This window comes from Pituophis catenifer, unplaced genomic scaffold (genome assembly GCF_029215685.1).
Source record: "Pituophis catenifer annectens isolate HBS135680 unplaced genomic scaffold, rPitCat1.0.hap2 SCAF_3, whole genome shotgun sequence".
Lineage (NCBI taxonomy): Eukaryota > Metazoa > Chordata > Lepidosauria > Squamata > Colubridae > Pituophis > Pituophis catenifer.
The window spans coordinates 47,966,646-47,973,353 of NW_027256883.1; positions in this window are offsets into that span (position 1 = coordinate 47,966,646).

The window sequence follows — 6,708 nt, forward strand, 5'->3', positions numbered from 1 at the left end:
AAATATAATTGATTTGTAAGAAATTGGATTGCATGGAAATAATTGGAATATTCATGTTCATATTGATTAATATACAAAAAAGATAGTTATATAACTAATTGATTTATATTAAAATGTTGAATTTATATTAAACAACTGTAGTATTACATAATTAACCAATGTGAGGATGGATATAAAAATAGATGACAATGAGAAGGGGTATAATATAGAAGAGAAGGGAAAAATTGAATTTGATTAAGATTAGAGATGAGGATGAAGGGTAATATTGGTTTTTTACAAAAATAGATGAGGAATAAATATGGCAAAAAGGAAATATAGAAATTGTACATTTAATTGAAATGACTAAACACTGTTTAAATTTGTGAACCGGCCAAATACTCTGTTCAAAGAAAATACATTGTATGTTTGTATGTGTGTTTCTAATTATTGTTATTTATTCATATTTGTTCTCTTTTATTCTTTAAAGTTTAACAATTCATTATTTTATCTTAATATCTTTATATTTGTTTGGGGTTGGCTTTCTTCTCTTTCATCTTTTTTATTGTACAGCAATCTTTCTCCTCAAACCTACCACCTCTGTCTTTTCTTTCCTTCTTACTTTCTCTTCCCCCCCTCTTCTTCTCCTCCCTACTTCCTCTTCCTTTCTCCTTCTCCTCCTCTCTTCCTCCCTCTCTTACCCTCACTCCTACTCTAATTTCCCTTCCCTTCCTTCATCCCTCTCTATTGCTGTATCCTTTTATGCATATGGACTACTCAGAGGGCTGAAAAAGTTATTTCTGACTGGTCCTCGCACTTTTGACCAGTCCTCAAACTTACGACTGTCCTCACATTTTACGTTTTTGCCCTATCTTGTCACCATGGTGAAGAGAAGCAGTTGTGAAATGAGTGACATGGTTGTTAAGAAAGCTGCACGGGCATAAATGTGAGGATGGTCATAAGTGTGAGGACCGGTCAAAAGTGCGAGGCCCAGTCAGAAATCACTTTTTTTAGCCCTCTGGGTAGTCCTTTTGTGCATATGGACTACTCAGAGGGCTGAAAAAGTTATTTTTGACTGGTCCTCGCACTTTTGACCAGTCCTCGAACTTACAACTGTCCTCACATTTTACGTTTTTGCCCTATCTTGTCACCATGGTGAAGAGAAGCAGTTGTGAAATGAGTGACATGGTTGTTAAGAAAGCTGCACGGGCATAAATGTGAGGATGGTCATAAGTGTGAGGACCGGTCAAAAGTGTGAGGCCCAGTCAGAAATGACTTTTTTCAGCCCTTTGAAAAAAGTCTATGCACATAGCCACGCCCACCCGGTCACATGACGCTACCCACGCCTACACAGTCACGTGACCAGCTAGCCATGCCCACCCAGTCACATGATTGCCAAGCCACACCCCCAAATAAGCCACGCCCACAGAACCTGTTGTTAAAAAAATTGAATCCCACCACTGGTGAAAGGGCCTCATAAGTGGAATAGCCTAGGGCCTCTTTTCATCTAAATCCAGCCCTGTTCATACCTCATCTAAAAGCAGACATTTATTTGGAAATGCACCATATCCAAATTTATTTATGTTACATAGTATGTTCCTAAGAACATATGCTCGCTCCACATGTACACATATCTGAATGACTGGTTCAGACCTAATTTTGTCTGCTTTACTCTTTAGAAATATGTGTCATTTGGTTTTTAGAGTGAATAGACTGTCAGGCAGTCTGGCTATAAGTTGCCTCTTCATTAGCTGCTACAGCAACTAAAGTAGCACCTTATCATAATAAGCAAGCAGAGCTGTGCAGCAGTTCAAAGCTGTAAGGAAATTAATTTCTCTCTTGATGCCTAGACAATGTGTTAATTAACATATCAAATGAGAATATTAGGAGCCTTGTTTATTCACTGAAAATGTTGTTACTGCCATTCTTACTGTATCTGAAAAAAGTGCTGTTTTCTTGATTAAGGCCTTTTTCTCTAGTTCTTCAAGGGTTTGCAGTTAAACCAGACACATGACTAGACATGTATTGTACTTGGTATCTTAGGAAAACTATGGTTTCGACAAAGTTACATGCAATGGAAATACACGATCCTTCCTTGTATCTTTCTTGATCAGACTCTTCCTTCTTGATCAGACTCTTATCAGAATAGGTGTAATCTCACAGTAAAGAACCTTTTGTGTTTTATGGCCCATGAGGTAATGAATTGGACTTCATGAGGCACTCCTGTCCTGATTCTTTGAATTTGAGAACCCTGCATTAATGCTAGTCTTTTAGTAGCAGTCCCGAATGTCTTGCTTCATCTCCTTCGTGCAGGAGTCGTCCAAGATTCAATTGCATTTGGCAATTTAGAACAGAATAGAAATTTTATTGATATAGTCATTTGAACATATCAGAAGTATAAAAACAGTACAAAAATATAAGTAGATCCAAAGAAACAATAAAGCATATTCATAGTAAACTATCATCTATATTGTCCTCTTCAAAATGATCTTTAATATAAAGAGCAAGGTCTTACTCATGTTATACAGATTCATTCACTGCAAAAATTAAGACAGTTTCTCCTGGGTGTGCAAGTATGTTTTAGTTTTTAAGTAAGAATGTAAGTATGCACCCCTTTCTGCAGAGTAAAGTCAAAAAAGAATATGCCCAATGTCTTCAAAGACTGGTGCTCCACAAATACACAATCTTTCTTCAAATGGGACTCCATGAAAGTTCACACATCTTATCATGGAGTCTAGTTGTTCGAAATGAGCTCTAGAAAATGTTTTTCAAGGTGTTGAGGCATTTAAATTAAATACTTTTCTAACTGGAAGGCTAATCTGTGTTCAGCCAACCACTTCAAGAACTTAACATGTTTAAGTTCTGCAGTATCATTTTGGACAGTCACATCAATGACTATTTGTTTAAGAGTTTTCTAGGTCTTCAGATCTGGATTTGCCTGAGAAATATGTGAGAAACATACCATTGTGAAATGGTATTTAAAAGTTGGGTGGCCCAAACATGAGGAGGCATGTTATGCAACTGCTCTTTGAAGCACAGCTTGGATAATCAATTGAGTCTAGGCAATTTATAAAGGCCATGACTAGAAAGAAATCAGGATTAGAAACAGCACAAGAATTGAAGACATACTAGCAATAGTAGATTTGCTAGAAGAGTTCTGTTCGATTATATTGTATATTTTTGTTACATGCAACTGTATACACTTATCTGAAAAATAATATTTCAGGGGGGTTACATGTAAATAGCATAGTGTTGTTTTTGTGCAGGACTTTGCCATAATTTGTCCTAAAATGTTTCCTATATAATACAGTTGGTTGCCAAGGGATAGTTTTAATATTTGCTATCTTCTTCCTAATGAATGAGTAGAACCTCTTTGAATTATATATAAATGCAATTTTCCCCCCACCAACTTTAGATATCCTATAAAATAACTGCTGAGTTATTGTGTCCAGGTGATAATGTTTAACCTGTTAGTCCCACTGATCTGAAATTTACCAGTAGTAGCAATTTGCTTTCTATCTGCAGTGCTCAAGAACTACAAATTCACTTGCAGTAATATAAATCCCTTTATCTGAGCTACTGAAGAAAATCAATTACAATATAATTGTTTATATTTCTCTTCTCCACTGGTACGGTACATCAAAATCTTTCATAATGTGAAAAAATAAGATGTACATATTTTTTGTAGCTCTGGGACACAGTAAGCATGTCACAATTGCTACCTGATTACTGGAAGTGAAATTGGATTCATATAGTGGGTTCGCAGAAGTGTAAATAAACCATATTAGCAATATAAGAGCTGCTTTCTGAACTTGTGTAAGAAATAAGCTATTTGTAGTTAGAGTTTATGATTTTTATTGAATATAAATGCAAGAATGATAATAAATGACTGCTCTTTTGAAAACACACAGAGAAAAATTGCACACGAATATGCAAATCACATATAGTCATTTTTTTTTGTCTGTTATGGATTCTGTTCAGTTTCTTCTGGAAGCCTGAAGATTTTTGATATCCATTCAACTCTGAAGATGTAGCAGTTGGTCCATCAACTGTTAGCAGATCTGACATTGGACCCAAACTTTTTTGTTCTGGCTTTCTGTCTTCGACATAAAGCAGCCAGGGAATTTGCTGCCTATGAATCTCAAAATGAGAGAAGGGATAATTGGGTGACTGGGTAACAAAACACAATTAGCTGGGTTCAGGTAACACAATAAGAATTTGCTCATTCATATGGGGTACATTTGTTGGATGAAGGTGAGTGCCTTGTCCAGAATTAAGATTAATTTATTTGTAAGTTATAATACAAATATGATCTTACATAGTTTAGGGGCTGGTTATTTGAGGGACCACCTATCTCCCATAGAATCTGCCTGGCTGATCTGATCTAGCAGGGTAGGGACACTCCAGGGTCCATCAATTAAACAACAATACCTATCAGGGCACTTAAAGTACACCTTATAGCGGAACCTACATTCTGGAATAACGTTCCCCCAAGATTCAAATAACCCCCACTGGTGTTTTGAAGGCCCTTGAAGATGTAGCTGTTCACCTTCGGGAAGGATGATTTAACTCCTTTTTCTTTGTTCCCATCCAGTTCTGTTATTTCTGCCATTTTTATTCATTTTTTGGTGTTTCCTTGCTTTGAAATTGTTTTAACAATATGTAAATTGCCCATTTAATACGTTGTTGTTGTTGTTGTTGTTGTTGTTGTTGTTGTTGTTGTTGTTATTATTATTATTATTATTATTATTATTATTGGTTAATCTTTAGTGAGATTCACAGCCTTTGATGCTGGTTAATAGCTCAGCAGCTCGAGTCCTAACCAAGGACCTAGGAACTGTTAAGGTATCGTCGGAGGATAAGCTGTTCCGAGTAAGGTGGTTTTTTGTAGAGTCAAAATGTTCAAGTCCGGAAAATTTAGAATTTCTAAATAGCGGGGTAGCCCTTTGGGTATTGCTCCAAGGGCTCCAATTACAATCAGGACAACACACGATTTCTTTTTCCACAGTCGCTCAACTTCAATTTGCAAGTCCTGGTACTTTGTGATTTTTTCTTGCTGCTTATTTTCAATCTGTGCATCACCAGGTATTGCAATGTCAATAAACCATATTTTTTTCTTTTCAACTATTGTTATGTCAGGTGTGTTGTGGACCAAGTGCCTGTCAGTCTGAATCCTAAAGTCCCACAAGATCTTGAGTTTCTCATTCTCTAAAACTTTCTCAACCTGATGTTCCCAGTGGTTTTTGCTGTACTCAAATCCAAACTTCTGACACAATTTCCAGTGAATGGTCTTAGCAACACGGTCATGGTGTTGTAGGTAGTTAGTTTGTAAAATTTTGCTGCACTCACTGATCGACTGTCGATCAGTGGTCGACTGTCTCATCTTTCTCATTGAAGAGGCGGCATTTGCTGTTGGTGGTAACATGTTGATTTTTTGTCTTCATGCAGTTTGTGGCTAGGGCTTGTTCTTGAGCTGCCAAAATAAAGCTTTCTGTTTCTTTTTTCAGTACTCCTGATCTTAATCAGTTCCAAGTTAGTTTCTGGTCAGCTTTGCCTTCAATACTTTTCAAGTATTGATTCAATTTGCTTTTCCAATTTTCAGCTTGCTGCTCAATTACTTCTTTCTTATATTCTGCTTTTGTTTTAGTTGTCTTTAAAAGGCCTCCTTTATTTACTTCCTTAACCATTGGTTCTTCATTTTTCTTGATGTAATCATTCAAGCTGTGTTTTTCTTCTTCCACAGTCTGCTTTACTTGTAGGAGTCCTCGACCACCCTCTGCTCTTGGTAAATATAATCGGTCAACATCACTTTTAGGGTGCAAGGCATGATTCATTGTCATAAGCTTCCTTGTTTTTCTGTCCAAATTGTCTAACTCCATCTGGGTCCAGTCAATTATTCCTGCAGAGTATCTAATCACAGGTATAGTCCAGGTATTTATGGCTTTTATGATGTTTCCTCCACTCAATTTGGACATTAATATCTTACGAATTCGCTGAATGTACTTGGCTGAAATTAATTCCTTGACATTATTATTATTATTATTATTATTATTATTATTATTATTATTATTATTATTTATTGAATTTTATTTATTGAATTTATTGAATTTATTGAAGGACTCAGGGCGGTGAACAGCCAAATAAAATACATATAGTACAAATGTTAAAAAACCATTAAAATACAATTAAATAATTGGCCTGGAAAACGAATTTAAAACATCCCAAATTCATAAGGCAAATTTAAAATTTAAAAATTTTAAAAACAATTTAAAAGAGAGGTTAGGCCAGGCCGGCCTGCTGGAATAGAAATGTTTTAATGGCACGGCGGAAAGCGCGCAGATCCGGGATCCTCCGTATCTCCAGGGGGAGCTCGTTCCAGATGGCGGGTGCCCCCACGGAGAAGGCTCTCCCCCTGGGAGCCGCCAGTCGACACTGTTTGGCCGACGGCACCCTGAGGAGCCCCTCTCTATGGGAGCGTACTGGTCGGTGAGAGGCAGAAGGCGGTCTCGTAGATACCCCGGTCCTAAGCCATGGAGCGCTCTAAAGGTGGTTACCAAAACTTTGAAGCGCACCCGGAGGACCACTGGGAGCCAGTGCAGCTCGCGCAGGAGGGGGGTCACATTATGCATTAAGTCAGAGGCTTCTAAAATCCCCAAGTACTTGTAGCCTTCTTCTGATTTTACTGCCTTTATCATTTCTTCATTCTCTAGTTCTATTCCATCCTCTTCTATG